Below are 21843 nucleotides of genomic sequence, written 5' to 3'. Positions count from 1 at the left end.
TAAGAAGATCGCATAGTGAAGCAATCAACGTGTTTGGTTGGTGGAGTGGAGTAGGCCTCGCGTTTTGAGGACCGAACCACTTTAAATCTCGAATGCACTCTCTCTTAAACTCTTGCTCTTTATTTTGCATTGCACCTTTAGATTTAACTTGTGTGCTTGAAATTCATTTGTGATCTCTTAATTTCCTATATTAGGTTTGAGTTTTCAAAAGAGTTAACACTTGTTAGGAACCAAATTTTTCCCTCCTCATTTGTTGGCAATTCGGGACCACCCTTGGAATTTCACTTGGAATCAGAGCAAAGGCTCTTAAAATAGTTTCTTTTCTATAAATCTTTGGTAAATTTTTCTTTAAAAATTTCAAACAAGGGAAAGATCATAAGATCTTTGGCAACTTTCTAATTGTGAAATGACGGATAGAAATGGAACCGGACTTCCGGAGGGCCATTCCACAACTAGACTTCCCTTCTTTGATGGGTCCAACTATGGACATTGGAAGACAAGGATGCGCATCTATCTTCTTTCGATAGATGTGGAACTTTGGCACATTGTTGAAAATGGATACATGTTGCCTTCCAAACTATTTGAAGAATGGAATGTCGTAGAAAAAAGGCATGCAAATTTAAATTACAAAGCTATAAATTCTTTGTTTTGCGCCCTATCTACGGAGGAGTTTAATCGAGTTGCTCTTTTTGATTCCGCCAAGGTTATTTGGGATACACTTGCCGTTACCCATGAGGGAACATCTCAAGTTAAGGATTCCAAAATAAACTTGTTAAAGAGCAAATATGAAATGTTTAGAATGGATCAAAACGAAAGCATTTCCGAAATGTATACCCGTTTTTCTAAAATTTCTAATGAGCTAGCAAATCTTGGTAAATCTTATCCTACTGATGAGCTTGTGAGTAAGTTGCTTAGGTCTCTTCCTCCATATTGGGATCCAAAGGTAACCGCCATACAAGAATCAAAGAATCTCAAGATGCTAACCATGGACGAGCTTGTAGGATCTCTCATCACCCATGAGATGCTCCTCACTAGCCGACAAGAGGAGAAGAAGCCGAAAGAGAAAGAAAAAGAGAGTCGTTCTCTAGCTCTAAAAGCCTCCAAAGCGAACTCATCATCCTCTAGCGAGGCGGATAGCGATGAAGAAGAAGCTTTAAGAAAATTTAAAAGCTTATGGAGAAAGAAACATAAAAAGGATAAAACGAAGAAGAAAGAAGAAAGTGAAGTAGAAGGAGGAATAAGGTGCTATAATTGCAAGAAGACCGGACACAAAAGACCGGATTGTCCACTTCTCAAGTCATCTTCCTCAAAATACAAGGGAAAGAAGGAATGAAAGAAACATAAGGCTCTTGCCGCCGGATGGGATGCTACTAGCACCTCGGGAAAGAGTTCAAGCAAAGGGGAAGATAAAAAAGATGATCTTTGCTTCATGGCACTCACCCATGAAGATGAGGTAAACTCTAACCCCTCGTGTAATTCATCTAGTAGTGATAGTGAACAAATATCTTATGATGAATTATGCTCAACCTTGCATTCTCAAATTTCTAAAAATAAAGTTCAAAAGAAATCTATTTCAAAATTAGAAAATGAACTAAATTTTTTGAGAAATGAATCTTCTTCCAAATCTCAAGCACAACTTGAAAATTTTAAACTTGAGGTTTGTCTTTTTCCTTGAAAAAGGGGGAGCTTTAAATTGAATATTTCATCCCTTTGTTTCTCTTTTATCCCAATCTTTTTGATTGATGCCAAAGGGGGAGAGAATTCTAGTGTAAGGAAAATATGTATGCTTTTATTGGAAAATCTCTTGTGCTTGTCATCATCAAAAAGGGGAAGATTGTAAGCCCAATGGTTTCCACCTTGGCATTCACATCTTATTTTGATGATTCCAAAACACAAGTGATTTATGATCACTAATGTGTTTGATTGTCTAAGTTGTAGATCACATTGGTGCTAAGACAACATTGCTTGGATTGAGGCCAAGAAGATCACATTGGAACACATCATGAAGGCCAAAGACATCGTAGTCCAAGACAAATGAAGACTTGAAGAATCCATTGAAGATCAAAGTCATATTTGAATGTATAAGATCCAATCTTAGTTTTAGATTTTAAGAGGCATAATTAAGTAAATCTCACACACCCTAAATGTATAAGAGATTGTCCTTATGGTGTTCCAACAATGTGGAACCCTCATAACAATCCTAACTTGGTGTAAAGTTGGAAGCCCAAAAACAACAAGTGAAAATCTGCTCAACATAGGCTTCTCGGAACTCCGAGAGATTCCTCGGAGCTCTGAGAAATGGTCCAGTAGACATTTTCCAACTTCTATTTGTATTCTCGAAACTCCGAGATTTTTTCTCGGAACTCCGAGAACACTATAACGGCCATATTTATAGCCGTTGGGAATTTTCCAGGAATTACCACAATGCCACTGAACGGTCATATTTTGGTTTTCCTATATATATGGGCATTCTAAACTTCAAAACCATCAAATCCTAACACTCTAAAACTTCATTTGAACATCCAAAGAGTGAATCAAACTTGATTATGCCTCTCATCCTCTAAAGATTAGGATTTGGATCATAGGCTCAATTTGCACATCTTCTACAACTCTTGTAAACCCTTGTGAGGGATTTTTTGTTCTTTCTTTCTTATCAAGAACTTTGTATCGGGCGAGTGTTCAGAGAAGCGTAGCCCACTCTCCGTGGTAAAGATTGCCACCAAGGTTAAAGTCATTCGGAATTGTAATCGGCATTGATCTTCGCCGAAGTTAAGAAGATCGCATAGTGAAGCCATCAACGTGTTTGGTTGGTGGAGTGGAGTAGGCCTCGCGTTTTGAGGACCGAACCACTTTAAATCTCGAATGCACTCTCTCTTAAACTCTTGCTCTTTATTTTGCATTGCACCTTTAGATTTAACTTGTGTGCTTGAAATTCATTTGTGATCTCTTAATTTCCTATATTAGGTTTGAGTTTTCAAAAGAGTTAACACTTGTTAGGAACCAAATTTTTCCCTCCGCATTTGTTGCCAATTCGGGACCACCCTTGGAATTTCAAATTTCGAGTTCTTTCTGGGTTTGTTGAGTCTTTTAAAGTTTTGTTGAAGCTTTTAGTTGTTTGGGAGTTTTTATGTGTGTTTGGTGTCTTTTAGGTTGTTTATAGTTTCACTAGCAACTTTTATTGGTCTTTTGGTTAATGGCTTTTAACGGATTTATACTAGTGGTTTTTAAATGGGTAAATCTTAGATTCGTGATTTTTAGGTTGGATGTATTTTAAATTAGTATCTTTTATTTTTGGTTTAGAGAATGATATTAACACAGCCATGTCTTGCCAATTGCACAAATTCGACAAAACCTTGACCGTTTAAAGATTTGACGAACGTATCCCACTAAAATTGTCATAACTCTTTAACCGTTCAGCCAAATTTAACGTGCGAATATGCGTTGGAAAGATTTTTTAAAGGGCTACAACTTTGTAGTTTGCTAGTTTTTGCGAATCTGTGGTTTAGAGGTTCGAAATCTGGTCACAAGAAGGGCAGCCAGCACTATGGCCGGAATGATATTGGCACTACCACGTTTTGTCTTTTAATGATTAATGGGCTGTGATTATTATATTCTAATGGGCTGTTTGGGAATGGATTTTGGGTTCCAAGCGGGCTGTTTGGGAATGGATTTTGCTTTCCAAACAAGGTGTTTGGGATTGGATTTTACTTTCCAAACAGGGTGTTTTGGACTAGATTTTGCTTTCCAAGCAGGGTGTTTGGGACAGGATTTTGCTTTCCAAACAGGGTGTTTGGGATTGGATTTTGCTTTCCAAACAGGGTGTTTGGGACCGGATTTTGCTGTCCAAACAGGATGTTTGGGCTGCAAAGGTTGATTCTTGGGTTGAAATAAATAGGTATTCGGGCTGAAAAAATTAGCTATTAGGTTGCCAAATTCGATTGGGTTTTTGGACAAGAATTACTTGGGCAGCAAAAGTACATATATGCTTTAGTTGTTTTGAGTAGTTTTTTTTCTAGAAAAATTCTGAAAATTCCCTCAAGCTAAAAGGTTCAAAATTTCATCCTAATCTCTAATTAGGGTCCCTAATCAATGCTTCAATTAAATAATTTTTTTTTAAACACAAGCATGTAAAGTTAAATTGAAACTTGTAAAAATCAATGAATATAAAAGTCTCAGAACATGCAATTGTGAATAAAGAAAACACGAACTTGAGCATAGCAACTCCAATTAGAATATGTAGAACATGTGTTGGACAATTTCAAATAACTTAAATAGAAAAGTCAAAGATGCTTTTGTTTCGTGTTTAAAATTTGGAGGGACGATTCAAATTAAAGTTCTCCCCCTCTTTCTTTGAAAACTAGAATCAATTGCATGAATGGGGACTTGAACCCAAGACCTTGATGTGTGTGTGAACATTGTGCTCTCTAAACCAAGGCAAAACAAATAGTCCCACATAGGAGCTTGAGAGAATTTTTCTCATCCATATAAGATGGAGAGTTGGAGAAAGGCTTGAGCCTTCAAGGGGCTTTAGAATTTGTTGGGTCTTGGGCTTTTAGAAGAGCACAAGCCCATGTGTAAAAAACACACACGCGCGCGCGCCTCGCGTCGCCGGGCCGGGCCATGGCCCGTGGTCCGAGATCCGAGGTCCGGGTTTGGGTTTGGGTTTAAATGAAAAGGTTATTTTATTGCAAAAAACCGTTTTAATTTTTACCCTTTGGTTTTGATGTGGACACACCACCTTAATTGCAAAGAACCGTTTAAAATCTCAACGGTCACAAAAATGACTGTTGGGAGAAAAAACGTTACTGGCCTTTAAGGGTGTGTTTTAATGGTGGCTCTCCCCAACAGACATTTTCTGGTCTATAAAAGGGGACGAGACATATTGTTTTGAACACAGAAAATTATACAGAAAATTACACAGAAAATTCCACAGACGTTTTTGTACTTTCTGTTCTGTTCTTCTTCCTCCTTCATTCCGTTCTTTCTGAGCACAATTTCATTGGTGATTCTGGGTGGACCAGTCAGCGAGTGCACGTGGATTGGGGCCAATTTCGGCTGTTTTATCTTGGAGCGTCGGTTCGCAAATCCCGGTTGCACCGGTAGGGGGCGGATACGATTCTTAAGGAGAGTGACCAGTGGCACGACTCAGCCTTATTCTTTTCAATCCGATTTCCAGAGGGTTTTTCAATCAAACAGATAAGTTCTATTTTATTTCTGATTTCCAAACAGAAAGATATTTTTTTCATTTCAAATTGCAGTTTTTTTGGGTTCGAACCATAGATCAGATCCATATTCTAAATATTTAGAACTTGGAAACATGAAAATGAAAATGGAGTCTACTTATAAAAAAACTCTGCCTAGGACATAAGAGCATGAGAGCAGGGGCTGGAATATGAAATCACGAATATGAGAGTTAGAGGATATGAGACATACCTTATTAGCAGTGGGTCCGGCCAAGCTTGAGCCAAGATATTCAGTCAACAAATAGAAAGAGGAATTTGTCGTCCAATAGATCAAAACACCATGAAAGATTTGCCCAACCAAGAGAGCCTCCAAAATGAATTGAAGGGAAAGGGTCTAGGTCATAAAGGTTTTTTTATTTTTTTATGAGAAATTTCAGCTACCAAGTTTTCCCCTCAAATAGAGCTACTCAATCCCAACCAAACTGCTATTCATGAGTTATAAAAAAAAGCTTCTTGGAAGATGAGATAAGAGGACTGCTTGTCAAAGGTTGAGAGGCTGCCAATATCAATAGGGTGAGAGTGCCGCACTTGTGTGAGAAAGTGAGTTGGACGGATTTTGGCGAGACGAGAGAGTAGGGTGAGAGAGCTGCAAAACGTGAGATGGGATTCAAGGGAGAGGAGTGCTTAACCCAAGGTTCTTTTTCCAAAACTGCAATGAAAGGGTTGTTGATATCCCAGTGATGAGAGGGCTATTGATACCAGAGTGATGAGAGGACTGTTGATACCCAAGTCAGAGGTGAGGTTCCCTTGAATCATCCATAACATGGGAGAGAAAAAGAGTTGCTTTCTCTCCTTGCCTGTGAGAAAGAGTCCCTCTAAAACGTGTAGTCCTCCTTTACATTGAATCCCTCCCAAAATATAGAGTAGAAAGTCTGCTAAAAAGAAAAAAACTCTTCTATGCATAACGTGTTAGGCCTAAAAACAGATATGGCAGTGACGTAAGAGCTGAGCTGGAGGACCCGAGGAGCCGAATTGAAGGAGCTGAGTCCTGCACAAGAGCACACGAGGTCAGAAGACCAACCCGGAGTCGTTACTCCGGACAGGCCCTTCGACACTCAAGTCAGTATGAGCAGGAGTGCAGAGCAAGCTTTTAAGAGTGGTAGTTCCGAAGTTATTACCGTTCGATCTGAGCCTTGAAAGGCCTTTTATAGAAGGGGACCTGGGGTGGTTGCATTACCTACCCCAGGACAGGTGTCGGACCCTCTGTGGGTTTAAGTTCACCCACTATTTAGGCAATTACCAGATTACCCCTGCGCAACAGTTAGGCTTGCGGTGGTCCCTTCCGGGGCCACGTGTCGACAGCTCATTAGTTGCTGTTTTTTGTACCCCATCAGTTGCCCCCTAGTTCTCCAAGTCATTGTAGTGATTTGGGGAAGTGTGAGGAGTTGTATTCTTAAATGGTAGAACGAGCCGGTGTTCGGGATGGCTTGATGGAAAGTCTGTCCAGCTAAGCTGTCTGTCCGGCCTGGGAAATCTGTCTGGAAAATCTGTCCGGCTAAGCCGTGTTTTCGGCCTGGGAAATCTGTCCGGCTAAGCCATCTGTCAGGTCTAGGAAATCTGTCCGGAAAATCTGTCCGGCCTAGAAAATCTGTCGGGCAAAGCCCTCTATCCGGCCTAGGAAATCTGTCCGAAAAATCTGTCCGGCTAAGCCGTGTGTCTGGCCTGGGAAATCTGTCCGGCTAAACCGTGTGTCCGGCCTGGGAAATCTGTCCGGAAAATCTGTCCGGCTAAGTCGTCTGTCCAGCAAAGCTGTCTGTCCGGCCTAGGAAATCTGTCCGGCCTGGAAAATCTGTCCGGCTAAGCCGTGTGTCCGGCCTGGGAAATCTGATCGGCTAAGCCATCTATCCGGCCTAGGAAATCTGTCCAGAAATTATGTCCGGCTAAGCCGTCTGTCCGGCTCGGGCCGGGCAGATTTTTGTCGTCTAGCGAAGGCGTCATATTCTGTCCGGCTTGGGCTGGGCAGATTTTCGTCGTGTAGCGAATGCGCCAGATTCTGTCCGGCTTGGGCCAAGCAGATTTTTGTCGTTTAGCGAATGCCCTATATTCTGTCTGGCTTGGGATAGGCAGATTTTTGTCGTGTAGCGTATGCGCCATATTCTGTCTGGCTTGGGACGGGCAGATTTTTGTCTTGTAGCGAATGCGCCATATTCTGTCCGGCTTGGGCCGGGCAGATTTTTGTCGTCTAGCGAATGCGCCATATTCTGTCCGGCTTGGGCCGGGCAGATTTTTGTCGTCTAGCGAATGCGCCATATTTTGTCCGGCTTGGGACGGGCAGATTTTTGTCGTGTAGCGAATGCGCCATATTCTGTCCGGCTTGGGACGGGCAGATTTTTGTCGTCTAGCGAATGAGCCATATTCTGTCCGGCTTGGGACGGGCAGATTTTTGTCGTGTAGCGAAAGCGCCATATTCTGTCCGGCTTCGGACGGGCAGATTTCTGTGTCTGGTTTGGACCGGACACAATTACTCCGAAGATATCCCGCGCTCAAGCAGTTTAAATAATCGACCGTTTTCCGACTGTGTATTGCCCGCGTGTTTTCTGCCTCAGGCGTGAACCCTTCATTAATGAGGAACACGTGGCACTGTGTAAGGGCCCTCGAAATGTGTGCCCTTCATTAATGCGAACCGCCTTAAGCCAAGGTCTATAAAAGGAGGTTTTTACATTTCACATTTCACTTTTACTCTCTTGCTTTCTCTCCCCTTTTTCTTTCTTTCTTGCTCTGCCTGCTCGGCTCTGATAGCCCGGGGTTGTGGTCGTCCGCGAGTTAGGAGCCTTTCTCCTCAGGCCGGTAATCCTTCTTATAGTGTAGCTATTTGATTTCTTTCAGCGTTTTTATGTCCAGTAGTGCTTCAAGTTCTGAGTCCGGTTCTAGCTCTGATTCAGGGGAGTCCGGGTGCTCTAGTAGTTCGGCATCTAGCTCGTCGGAGAGGACTCGAGTTATTCCGACCAGAATTCCCGGCCCCTATATGGCGAGTCCTGAAGTTAGCGTAGAGGTCATAGATAGTGAGGACGAGGTGATTTTGGATCTGAATAATACTCCGCCCCCAACGGATAGTTACTTCCGGGCAGAGGCGAGCGTTGGTAGCGACGCCGCTGAGCCGTCCACAACATTCCTCCCGGGCCAGGCCGTTGAGGTCGTAGCTAGGACCTGGATGGACGCCAATCCCCAGTACAACGTCCAAGCTCTTTACCAGGAGAATATCCTCGATGAGTCTAGGCTGGGGGACATTAGGGATAGGTACTGTATTCCCCAAAGGTTTGGACTGAGGGCCGCGATAGAGGGAGATAGGGCTTGCAACGAAAGCTCCGACATCTGTATATACGACGAGTTGTTAAGGGCCGGGCTCAGGTTCCCATTGCACCCATTCATCATCGCGGTCCTTCAATATTACGGGCTGGCTCCGGCTCAGGTCGCACCGAACTCATGGAGGACGCTGATCGGGTTTATATACCTTGTCCAGGACTGGCTTAAAAAAAGTTTGTCTATGCCGTTGTTCCGCATGTGTGCGCACCCGAAGAGGCACAAGGACGGGGGTTGGATTTCAATTAGCCAGCGCCCTGAGGTGAAAATGATCACTGGCATTCCATCTTCTATACACTTATGGAAGAACAGGTTCTTCTATGTCGAGGACAGGAGTCTACTGAGCCTTGGCCGGTTCCTCTAAAATGGGACACCCCAGACACACAGGTGTTGAGTCGCAAGCCGCTCCTTGAGGGCGAGGATATGGGAATGTTCGCCCTAGTCTGTGAGGAGTTGCACCGGGAGGGCCTCGTTCATTGTGCGGAATTCTCTGGAGAAGAGGTTCTGGTCGGGCTTGGCATTAGTACTGCGACCCCGGCACGTATGTAGCTAGTCTTGCTTTAAACTCTTTTTTTCTTCTTTTTGCTCCTGACCGGTTTTTTTTGTCCATGTTAACTATCAGAGATGCAGATGCAGTCCAAGTTGGAGAAGGTGAGGCAAGGAGCCTTTGGAAGGGCCTAGCAGGTCCAGAAAAGGAAAGCCGCAGAGATCTCGAGTCCTGCTTCGACCCAGGACACGCCGCCCCCCAAGGGCACGCCTTCAGTGATGCTGGTCGGCGCTTACGGCTGAGGAGCGGGGTCTTCTAAGTTGAGGGGAGCATCCATCGGAGTCTGCCCCCCCCCCCCCCCCCCGGTGAAGTCTGGGGATAATGTTTTTCGGCCCAACTGGGCCGTTCAGAAGAGCGACACCGGCCTGGGTGAAAGCCGGGTAGCCGTGGAGATCGTCACCAAGGGTCTCCTGAATAGAGACAAGCTCCAGGTTCGAAATGAACCTCCAGCTGCGGCCGACAAGGTCATATTCTCTTCACTCTATCAGGTAAGATGGCCCAATTTTTTTTTTATTTATGTTTTTTTTTATTTATGTTTTTTTTTTAACACTTGCCTGCAGATCGGACTGTATTATAATGACTTTCGGGAGAAGAGCCGGAAGTTTTCTGAGGCAATCACTAAGTCCGAGGAGGAGAGCTGCCAACTGATGCAGGACGCAGCCGAGCTCCAAAGGTCCATTGGAGAGAGGGACGCGGAGGTACAACGGCTGAAAGATGATATGGCCGCCTAGAAACAGAAGGCCGCCGAAGCCCTTAATGCACAGAGGGAAAGAGCCCGGGAGAGGCAGACAGCGGCCGTCGAGGAGGCCGTGCGGAAGAAAGACGACGAACTTATTAGTTTGTCCAGTGAATCCTACAAGCTGGGATTCTTTGATTGTCTTGAGCAGGTCAAGGAATCCAACCCGGATGTGATCTTGACGGGCCTTGTTCTCCCCAATCCGCTGGTGGCTGGCGACGATGAGCAGGGCACTACCGCTGCCGCAGAGGTCCGGGGGCACATCCATCACGGGGTGGTAGTCACGGGGTGTCTTGAGCTCCCTTTCTTTCCCCTCTTGGGCACGGCTTCCTGACTCTTTTTGTAACGGCCCTTGGAGGCCCTACTTTTTGTAATGGCCCTTGGAGGCCCTTTTTTTGTAATGGCCCTTCGAGGCCCCACTTTTTCATGAATAGAAATTACATTTCGTTGTCCACTGTCCACTTATGTCTGCCTTTGGCTAATATTGCTTGATTCTAATACTGTGGGCCAAAAATACTCCTGGCAGACATTCAAGCTTCAGTTGACCTAGGTCTTTGCAGAGACGAACCGAGGTGAACTAACCAGCGAGTACCCAAGTTTTAGTGAACTGGGTTTCCAAGATGGTTTGGTTTTTCTGTCTGGGCCCGTTCCTGACCAAGAGTGCGCTCCTGGTCTTCGTGGAGGCGGGCTGGAACGAACCAAGCAGCGAGTACGTAAGATTTAGAGAACTGGGTTTCCAAGATGGTTTGGTTTTTCTGTCCGTGCCCGTTCCTGACCAGGAGTGCACTCCCGGTTTTTGCGGAGGCGGGCTGGGATGAACAAAGCAGCGAGTACCCAAGTTTTAGTGAACTGGGTTTCCAAGATGGTTTGGTTTTTCTGTCCGGGCCCGTTCTTGACCAAAAGTGCGCTCCCGGTCTTCGTGGAGGTGGGCTGGGACGAACCAAGCAGCGAGTACCCAAGTTTTAGTGAACTGGGTTTCCAAGTAAGTTTGCTCAGAGATTTACAAAGAAACAGTATCCTCTTTATCATTCATATTCGAGCGCTTACAACGGCATTCGCTTTTATGCCAACTGGCCGTCTATTGATAGTATTTTCTAAGGTTCTTTGAATTCCAGGCATGAGGTAGTAGGTGTTCCCCAAGCGTTTCCAGCTTATAACTCCCCGGGCGAATCACCTCTCTCACTCGGTACGGCCCTTCCCAGGTCGGGGAGAGTTTTCCGACCTTCTTCGGTTGGGAGATAGCAGCTTTCCTTAGGACTAGATCCCCTGCCAGGAATTCTCTGGGGCGTATCTTCAAATCATGATAGTGGGACACTTTCTGTTTGTAGGCGGCGACCCTGATTCGGGACTCTTCCCAGGCTTCTGCCAGACAAGTCGAGATTTGCGCGGAGCCCATCTCCGTTGAGTTGTTCATTGAAGTTGGTGACTCTGGGAGACGGGGTGCCCACATCGACGGGTATTACGGCCTCCGTCCCAAAAGACAAGTTAAATGGTGATTCCCCCGTTGATGTGCGTGGGGGTGGTACGATACGCCCATAGGACATTATAAAGTTCATCTGTCCATCGGCCAGCCTTTTCGTCTAGCCTCTTTTTGATCCCCTGAAGTAGGATTTTGTTCGTAACTTCGGTCTGCCCATTCGTCTGAGGGTGCGCTACTGAAGTAAACCTCTGTTCGATCTTCAAGTCAGAGCAGAATTTTCAAAAGTTTCGGCAGTCGAATTGTCTGCCGTTGTCTGTTATCAAGACACGGGGTATCCCAAATCTGCAAACGACCGACTTCCAGAAGAATGTCTGCACGTTTTGCTCTGTGATCTGAGCTAGAGGTTCGGCCTCCACCTACTTGGTAAAATAGTCAATGGCCACCACGACAAACACGCGTCTCCCGGAGGCTGGTGGAAAGGGGCCCAAGATGTCCATCCCCCATACTGCGAAAGAGAGTGGGCTGATGATCGGGGCCATAGATACAGCAAGTTGGTGGATGGTGGGAGAGAACTTTTGGCATCTCTCGCACTTCTTGACCAGGTCCAGTGCGTCTTGCCTTAAGATTGGCCAGTACAGGCCTCTCAGCAGCACTTTGATTGCCAGGCCCTTGCCCCCTAAGTGTTCCCCACAAATCCCTTCGTGCATCTCTTGTAGGGCGTATGTGGCGTTGTAGACACCCCCATTTTGCTACGCTTTAAAAAGCGAAAGATTCGGTAGTATCATCGAGTCTTGAGTCCATATTCAGCATTAGATTAGGCATCTATGCATTTTAGGGTAGATTTCACCTCATTATGGGAGTTTTGAAGTTGATTCGCGATCCTGAAGGTCTCTAGGGGGTTCCTTTGGCCTCTGGAAGATGAAAGTTTAAGTTTCCAAGCAAATAAAAAAACCTGCTATTTTTAGAATTTTCAGGGTTTCCCTCATTTTTGCCTATTTTGAACTGCAGGGGTATGTTGGTCATTCCCGATGTGTCTCATTTGACCCCCGAGTTATATTTGAGAAATCTTGAGTGATTTTACAAATTTTGAAAAAGCTGCTATTTTTAGAAACTCATAGGGCTTCCACATTTTCATTATCTTATGGATATTTCAATCATTTCTCATATGTCCAAAACCATCTCGAGGGTACGGCTGATGGATTAAGAGTAATTTCGTTAGATTTGGGAAACCTGCTAAATTTAGATCTCTCAAGATTTTCTCTTAGTCTTGAACTTCGGGAGTATTTTAGACATTTCCAAACATATCATATTTAGTCCCTAAGTTGTGAGTCCGTTCATAAATTTTTGAAAATCTGCTATTTTTAGAATTTCTCAAGGTTTTCCCTAGTCTCGCCAAATTCTAGCACCTCGGGGTAATTTGGTCTTTTTCTGTGTAATTCTTTTGATCCCCGAAATATGTCTGAGAGATTATGAATGATTTCCTGAATTTTTGAAAACCTGCTAAATTTAGAATTTCTCAGGAGTTTCGCTTAATTTGGAAATTCTAAGTGTTGAGGGCATTTTGGGTATTTTCAGGGGGTACCAAATGATCCTGTTTGATATTGCTCATCAAAAGGACCCAACTTTAAAAGTTTCTATTTTTGAAGTTTGATCACAAAGACTTTCCATTTTTAACATTTTTCTTTAGGGGTGAACCAATTTAAGGTTATTTTGGTTACATTTGGATGTGTAATTGTCAAATAGGGGCATTTTGGTCCGAAAAATTATTTTTCCAAAAATGATGGTTCGATCATGTGTGAGGGATGCACCATAAATGTCAAATGGGTTGGCTCCATATATAGAATGTTGAATTTAGAAAGATTTTATTGAATTTTTACGGAAAAACCCGAAACCCGTGTGAAATGGCCCATTGGGCTAAAGCCCGTAAAGATGGAGCTCATGTGGGTTCACCCATATGGGTCGACCACCATGGTGGGCGCCCCACATGGATGACCCACATGAAACATCTAACCTTGATGATGTCACAATGGTGACATCATATTTGTTAAAAGAAAAATAAAAAGAAGAAAAAAAAGAAAAGAAGGAAAGAAGGAAAAGAGGAATGATTGCTTAAAAAATGTTTTCTTCCAAAGAAGCAATGTGGAATAAAGAATAACATGTCTTGATTGACAATAAATTAAGATTGGAATCAAAGCCAATTTGGAAACAAGAAATAAAGCAAGCAAGAGGGGAAAATTGGAAACAAGCCAAAAATGAGAGCTCTCACATTGGGAACTACTATTTCTTTCTTAACCCTAGCTTTTTTGTATAAAAATCAAAGCAAAAAATCCTAAAAAAGATGGAAAAAAGATCAAAATTCATTTTTTTTCTCTCCTCCCAAGAACAAAAAAAAAATCTCTTTTCTCTTGAAGTGTGATCTCTCTCTCAAGGGTTCTTCACAAAAAGGAATTCTTGAATTCCTTCTTCTTCTCCAAGGCATCACACAATCAAGAATTATTTGAGTGTTCTTTGGATCTTCTTCATCATATAAAAGGGTGCGACAAAGCGTATACCTCGGATCTACGCACCCTAGAGACAACGAGCGCGATCAACGGTAGGATCTTTATCTTTGTAATATCAAAAGTAGAAAAGCATGCCAGGGTTTTACTTTTGATAGATCAAATCAATGAATTTTTTCTTAAAATTCCAGTATGTTATAATATAGATTATGAGTTTTCAAAATCCAAAATTTGATCCAAAATTTAAATTTCCTCCATTTAATAATGATTTTCTTTCGTTTTTTATTCAATATGGATTTAAATCGGATTATCAAAGCAAGTGTTAGAAAACGTGGGTTTCTTTAAAAACTGATATTTTTTTGGGATTTCTAGAAAATAAAATACTACTGGAAACTTAATTTTCAATCACGGTTTGGCCGTTTTAATTTTCATTCTAATTTTCAAACAATAACCCCGAAAGGGGTTATTTCTTGATGAACGAATCCAAAAGTATATCAGACCATGTTCAAATTTAGTAAAAGTTTGTTTCTAATAGTTTTACAAGGTTTTTAGATCACCCAAAAATTTTCATATTTTTTGGAGTTTGTTTAATCGGATTATTAATTATTTTACATTTCGGCAATTTTTAATAAATATCAAAATATTTTAAAAATTAATGAAACTCTCCAGAATTAATTCTCAATAATAAATTGAATTTTTCATGAGATTTGTTTTTTGAAAAAAAGTTTTTTATTTGTTTTCTAATCGCTTTTTCATTTTACGTGCCGTAATTCTTTTTCATATTAAATTAGTAAATTTTTGAAGTTTTTCCTTACAAACCAGTAAGTTAGGTTACTGGAATGTTAGATAAAAATTTTAAATTGGTTTTCCAAAGTTTTAATATGGTTTTGTAATTTATTTTAATAAATGGGTTTCAATTTCTAGGAAACAAATCCCTCTTTTCTATTTAAAAATCAGTTTTATGGAGGGGATTTAATTTTTAAGTTTTGAAATTTTGATAGAAAATTTTATAATCTATTATATATCTACTGTAAGTTTTTATTTGATTTTAGGATACTATTAGGTTTGCTTTTTAAGTAATTCTTTGGTATCATCCAATTTTTGTGTGAATTTCAATTAGCATCAAATCGTAATAAAAGTTAATGAAAGTCATACAGTAGTCTAATCCCATGATTATCTTTATGCTGTGAAAGTTTGGATTAATTTGAAATTGATCTGCTACAAGTTGATGTGTTAATCTATAATCTGATTTAAAGTTTGGAAAATCCGAAATTGATATCAAATCTTAATGATAATTCATAAAATTTTTCCAGTAAGCTACAATTATTCATATCTTGTTACTGGAAAATTTTTAACTGATTTGGAATTCGATTGCTTAGGGTTACTGTGTATTCCTAACAATTTGGTCTTAATGATATTAAATCACAATTTAATAGCAAATCAATACAAAAGTCAGTAAAAATCTCCAAAAAACCTTAAATTTTTATCATAAATTCAATCCATAACTTTTTGAAACAGAAACCTTAGGGTTCATAGATTGCCTTTGTAAATTGGCTATGCTGTGACAATTTAACTGCCGAGATCGTAACCATAATCGTATACTAATTGCAATCGATCCAGCATAATTTGAGTGCGTAAATTATAGTATGATATTGGCTCTGAGGTCAACTGTCCACGGAAATCCTGAGAAATATGCCAGGCAATAAGATACTATAATTTACGTGCTAAATTATACAAGGGTTGAGAGCACGATTCCCTTCCATGGTTGTGATTCGAGGTCGAAACTTGCGAACCATAGAGCCTTTGGTATTCCTTAGATGTTTAGGAACCGAAAATCCTTAAAATCTGAAAATCATTAACTTCAGCAAATTGAATCAATTTACATCATGTCTTTCGGAACCGTTAGATTGCGGTTTCCATCGTAAAAACCATTAGAGCCCCATTTAGGAACACTTACGTCATGTTGTGTCCTAAGTTTTAGGGAGTCCTAGAGTTAGGAGTCCAGCCTCATCACGGGCGTTTGCTATGGATAGCAACCGTGCCATAGATCTAGTTACACTAGTCACCTCACTTTTCTCATATGACAAGCCTAGTTACCTAGGATGTAGGTTCAACCGATTAGTCAAAGGGATGTCTTGCACTTAGATAGGACCATATAGCATCTTAGATGAAGTCCTAGGATAATAAAATCTTCAACTTGAATTAAATAATTTCTCTTAAAACTGTTGAAACAGTCAATCCAGTCTAGATCGGTGTCCTAGATGAGTTAGGCATAAGTAGCTTAGTTCAGGTGCACCGAACTACGTCGACTCTGATCCCAGTGAGGCTTGGGTACGTAGGCGGCTTGGATGCTTGATGGCATACCAATCACGAGTCGGCTCCACACATAAGTGGGGTTTTGTACATTAATCCTTAAATTAAAAGTAATTAAATCACTTAGGACTTTCCATGAAATTAGAAGTTTAGGAGAACTTTCACTTAGATTGAATTCAAACAAATTAAGAAAATCAATATACACATTTAGGAATTACATTGAAATTAGATCTTAGGATGCATCTCACATAGTTCGCACATTAATATAGAGTTAAATGAGCCATTTAAAAGAAATTCGAAAGAGTTAACTTTTGGAATTGAAGACCGATTATCGGGCAGGAATGGTGCATGTGGTGGTAACTCCCCATACCTTCCATTCTCGTAACCAGGTAACGAGTCTAGATTTCTGGTCAATTATGGGTCCTAGATCCCTCATCTAGGTGGCGACTCTGTCACTCTCTTTTGCGTGAAATTCGGATTGCCTTAGTGATTCCAAGTTCACGGAAAAGATGAATTAAATCACACCTTGCTAGGCTTGGCGGCTTACCCCTGCCCTTATGGGTACTGGGTTGCACGTTTGTTTGCACCCTATGGCTTGGTTGCTGCCTGCTTGGTTGGGTAATTAAAATCAATAATAAAAAGCACATGTCATTCGCGTGGGTACGAGAGACCAAGAGAGAGTGTGGCGGCTCGCGCCCCACCCCCGACCAATCAGCAGCTCGATTTCTTCCTTGAGCTGCCAGCACTCGTCTGTGTCGTGCCCGTGGTCCCTGTGGAACCGACAATACTTCGATTTATCCCTTTTATTTCCCTTGGAGATCATTCTGGTCAGCTACCTTACGAACTCTTCTCCTCTGATCGCGGCCAGTATGTGTCTCCGGGAGGTATTGAGAGGGGTAAAGTTCTCTTCCCTCCTCTGGGGAGACCTCTCTCTTCTGAGGGCCTTGTCATCCTTACGCTGCTTGGTAGGGTTCTTATCTTCAGAGGTTCTCCTCCGATTTGAGTCCAAGGCCGCCAGGGTCTCTTTCACTGTTATATTTTCTTCTGCTCCGGCCATCAGATCCGCCAGTGAGTGTGGGTTTTGGCGAGCAACTGATCTGCGGAAATCGTTGGATCTAGAGCCTGAGAGGAGCGCGTTCATGGCTGCTGAGGGATCCAAATTCGGTACTTGAAGTGCCTCCCTGTTGAAACGGCTGACGAACGCCTTCAGAGGTTCGTTATCCTCCTGCCGCAAGGCCATCAGGGATGCTGTTATTTTCCTTGGCCTCCGGCTGCTCATGAAATGCCGGACCAGATTGTCCCCAAAGTCTTCAAAGTTGCTGATGGAGTTCGGTTTGATCCTTGAGTACCAGTCCCGGGCCGCACCAGTCAGTGTGGTCGGGAATGCTCTACAGAGGAAGCCATCGGACGCGCCGTGGAGGAGCATCATTGTTCTGAACGGTTCCAAATAGTCCATAGGGTCAGTGGTCCCGTCATATTACGGGACGGTCGGCATTTTAAACCCCCTGGGCGCCGGCGCGTTCATAACATCGTCGGTGAACGGCGTTCTGCTTGAGAACGCCCTCGCAGCAGGCCGGCCCTGATCCTTTGCTAGTTCTTCTATACGGTGGTCTATTTCTTCTATCCTCAGTAGCATCAGATCAGCTCTTCGGTCTGCTCGGCCTGACGACTTATTTTTCTCCATCGATGGGCTCGCTGCGGAGCCGGACTGACTTTTCAGACTCCTTCGATGAGGCCGAGATTTTTCTTGCTGTGCGTGGTCTTCCTGGGCTCAGTGCTTTCGCGCGGAGAGGGACCGTGACCTCCGGCGGTGGTGAGGCTCTGTATGGGCATGCCTGGTTCTGGAGTGATGGACTTGCCTCGTGGACTGGTGGGTCCGATCTCTACTAGAGCGCGCTGGCTCTCCCCTGTGGGCATTCGACCTTTCCTGTACAGGTCGTGGGGCTTCCGGAGGATGTTGGGGAGGCGCTTGGATCAGTTGTTGGTATTGACCGACAAGAGCCATCATCTGTAGAAAGAGAGCTTGAACTTGATCCGGAGTGGGCGTAGGATTGAGATGTTTCGAATGTGTTGGGCTCTGCTCTGCTGTAGCAGAGGAAGCCACCACCTGCGAGGCGATCCGCTCGCTCCGGGTCCTGCGAGGTAATACGACTTGGGTAGTTCGCGCAGTTGGTACCCGGGCACTCTTCTGCCCTGCCATTTTATATTGGGGATTCAAACAGCTTTTAGTTCGTGGTCTCACAGATGGTGCCAATCTATTAGGCCTAAAATCGGTAACAGATACGACAGTGACGTAAGAGCTGAACAGGAGGAGCCGAGGAGCCGAATTGAAGGAGCTGAGTCCTGCACAAGAGCACACGAGGTCAGAAAGCCAACCCGGAGTCGTTACTCCGGACAGGCCCTACGACACTCAAGTCAGTACGAGCAGGAGTGCAGAGCGAGTTTTTAAGAGTGGTAGTTCCGAAGTTATTACCGTTCGATCTGAGCCTTGAAAGGCCTTTTATAGAAGGGGACCTGGGGTGTTTGGATTACCTACCCCAGGACAGGTGTCGGACCCTCTGTGGGTTTAAGTTCACCCACTATTTAGGCAATTACCAGATTACCCCTGCGTAGCAATTGGGCTTGCGGTGGGCCCTTCCGAGGCCACGTGTCGAGAGCTCATTAGTTGCTGTTTTTTGTACCCCATCATAACGTACATGCCTTAATCAAGGATAGATAGAGTTGGAAAGAGTCCAAAAAATCAAAGCTTCCTTCTATTTCTAAAAAAAAACGTTCCTTATTTCCTAAGTAGTAGAGAGAGGGTGCCACCAACGTATTGAATATGGAAAAATAAATTTTTTTTTTTAGAAAAGGTGATAGCACCATTCATTCCTTTTTAAAATTGTAATTTTGAGAATACTCAAAACCGACTGAACAAATAGCACCACACCCTTTCCAATATTGAAAAACCGTGTGGGGCCCCATACAAGGAAAGAGAGTGATATTACTTTTTCAATAAAATTAACATAACATGCTTTCTATAAAGTATGAGGAAGACTCAACGTTTGGACTATTTCAATCAATTTTTTTTTTATATTTAGCTTTACTAAAATACCCCTCCATGAAGTGTTGCACGAGCAACACTTTTCTTCTCTTAAATCATTTGCAGTATGATCCAAACCGTCCAAGCGACGGGCCACTGCCTATATGGATTACGCCCCCTTAAATCATTTCCCTATGACGATCCAGACCATCCAATTGATGGGTCACAACACGAGTGACAGTGCCCCGCAAATCTTTTCTGTTAAATTCCAATATTTTAATCATAGACTCAAAAGAATAAAGTTGATTTGATTTGGGTGAACCCCAAACATATTCAGTGGGCCACTCGATTTTAAATCCCACCACAAAATACTAGGCCCATTCTTTTCGAATCCCACTATGTCCACCATGGAAGTTGGTTTCGTTATTTTAGATCTAAATAAATTCAAAACCCATGTTTATTAAATGATGCGGGGCACACTTGGTTGATAAAAAATGTTCAATGTCGGGCCCACCAAATAGGTCCAAATTCTCTCTTGTTTGAATTCTTGCGAATAACCCTTCTCAACACCTGGCGGAAAAATGCAAAACATGACAGAAACGACCAAAAATATTTAGAAATGTAAGAGACGGACGCGGAAAGGAAAGACAATGGAAAACCGATAGAAAAACACTAATTTCTTTGTCGATTAAGGCAGAGCAAAATGGGGGTGTCTACAGATGCCCCTTTTTGGTAAAGATGACGTAGTCATCGAATTCCAAAGCAAAAATGACAGAACCATTTTGCATAGAGTTAATCAACAAATGATTCACTTGACAATGCAACCTAACCTAATGTAAGACCCTAGATGAAGTCCTAGATTTGGAAAAAAAATTATTTATTCTAAACACCATGAGATGGCAGTTTAGAATAACAGAGAAATGGATTCAATCTGATTGCAAAAATCACGCAACTCAAAATGAAAAATAATCATAATGCAGCGCCGTTTTCAAACGGGTATTGAGAAAATGAGATTCGATTTTTGAATGAATTCGAGGAGAATGAGACACCGTATTTGTACGAGCTCAAAGAAAATGATACACCATAGTCGTATGGGACCAAAGGGATAAGAAACCGTAGTTGTACATACTCAAAGGGATAAGAGACCGTAGTTGTACGGACTTGAAAGGAATGGAACACCGTAGTTGTACAGGTCCAAAGAGAATGGGACACTGTAGTTGTACAGGCCCAAAGGAAATGAGACACCATATTCATATGGACTCGAATGGATGAGATACCGTATTTGTACGGTTCCCAAAGGAAATGAGACACCATATTTGTATGGATCCCAAAGAGGAATAAGAGACTATTTTTTTAATAGACTCGGAAAGGATGAGATACCGTCTTTGTACGGTTTCCGAGGAAAATGGGATATCATATTTGTATGGATCCCAAAGAGGAACAAGAGACCATTTTTGAATGGACTCAGACAGGATGAGATACCGTATTTGTATAGTCCCCAAGAAAAATGAGATACCATATTTGTATGATGTTCAAAGAGAATTAAGAGACCATTTTGAAATGGACTCAGAGAGAATGAAATACCGTATTTATATGGATTCCAAGGAAATGAGACATCACATTTGTATGATGCTCAAAGAGAATAAAAGACCATTTTTGAATGGACTCAGATAGAATGAAATACCGTATTTTTAGGGATTCTAAAGAAATGAGACATCATATTTGTATGATGTTCAAAGAGAATTAAGAGACCATTTTTTAATGGACTCAGAGAGAATGAAATATTGTATTTGTACAGATCCCAAGCAAATGAGACATCATATTTGTATGATGTTTAAAGAGAATTAAGAGACCATTTTTTAATGGACTCAGAGAGAATGAAATACTGTATTTGTACCGATCCCAAGGAAATGAGACATCATATTCGTATGATACCCAAAGAGAATTAGGTGACCATTTTTTAATGGACTCAGAAAGGATGAGATACTGTATTTGTACAGTTCCCAAAGGAAATGAGACATCATATTTATATGGATCCCAAAGAGGAACAAAAGACCATTTTTAAATGAACTCAGATATGATGAAATACCGTATTTTTACTGATTCCAAGAAAATGAGACATCATATTTGTATGATGTTCAAAGAGAATTAAGAGACCATTTTTTAATGGACTCAGCGAGAGAATGAAATACAGATTGCTTGATTGATCAATTGTTGATTAATTGATGACTTGACGATGGAGAATTTGGAGATTTTTCATGAACTTGAATTCGATGTGAAGTTGAATTTGATGATAGTTTCTTGAAATCAATGAAGGATGAATTCGGGGACAATAGAGATCGTGCTCGATGAAGATATTGGAAACTAAGACTTTGACGAATGACAAGACGACAAACCATAGGAATGAATAAGCATGACTAATGAGAATGGTTTCAGGAAGCTTCAAAAAGATTTTTTGCAAAGAGACTGTTGGTCTTTTCTTCTGGGGATTTTGATAACTGAAACCTTGATCTGAATACCTAGAATTGGTGATCTAGAACAACGACTCTCTTGGATAGTGAAAATTGGGAAGTGAGATTTTTCCTTTGACAGGTGTTTAGATAAACATTTCTTTACCAGGATAGTATTCAACTACCAGGAAGGAAATTAAAAATTTTAAGAGTTCATCTTTCTGAGAAACTGGCCCAACCATCATCATATATGAAATCCTCCAAGCCTCAGGTGCCTTTCTAGGGTATGGTCCTCTTATGGAAACTGCACTTCC

Source organism: Tasmannia lanceolata, unplaced genomic scaffold, assembly GCF_043159265.1.
Source record: "Tasmannia lanceolata isolate RefF3 unplaced genomic scaffold, GAP_Taslan_0.1 ptg000002l, whole genome shotgun sequence".
Classification (NCBI taxonomy): Eukaryota; Viridiplantae; Streptophyta; class Magnoliopsida; order Canellales; family Winteraceae; genus Tasmannia; species Tasmannia lanceolata.
The sequence above is the reverse complement of the archived record's forward strand: the minus strand, read 5'-3'. Positions refer to the sequence as shown.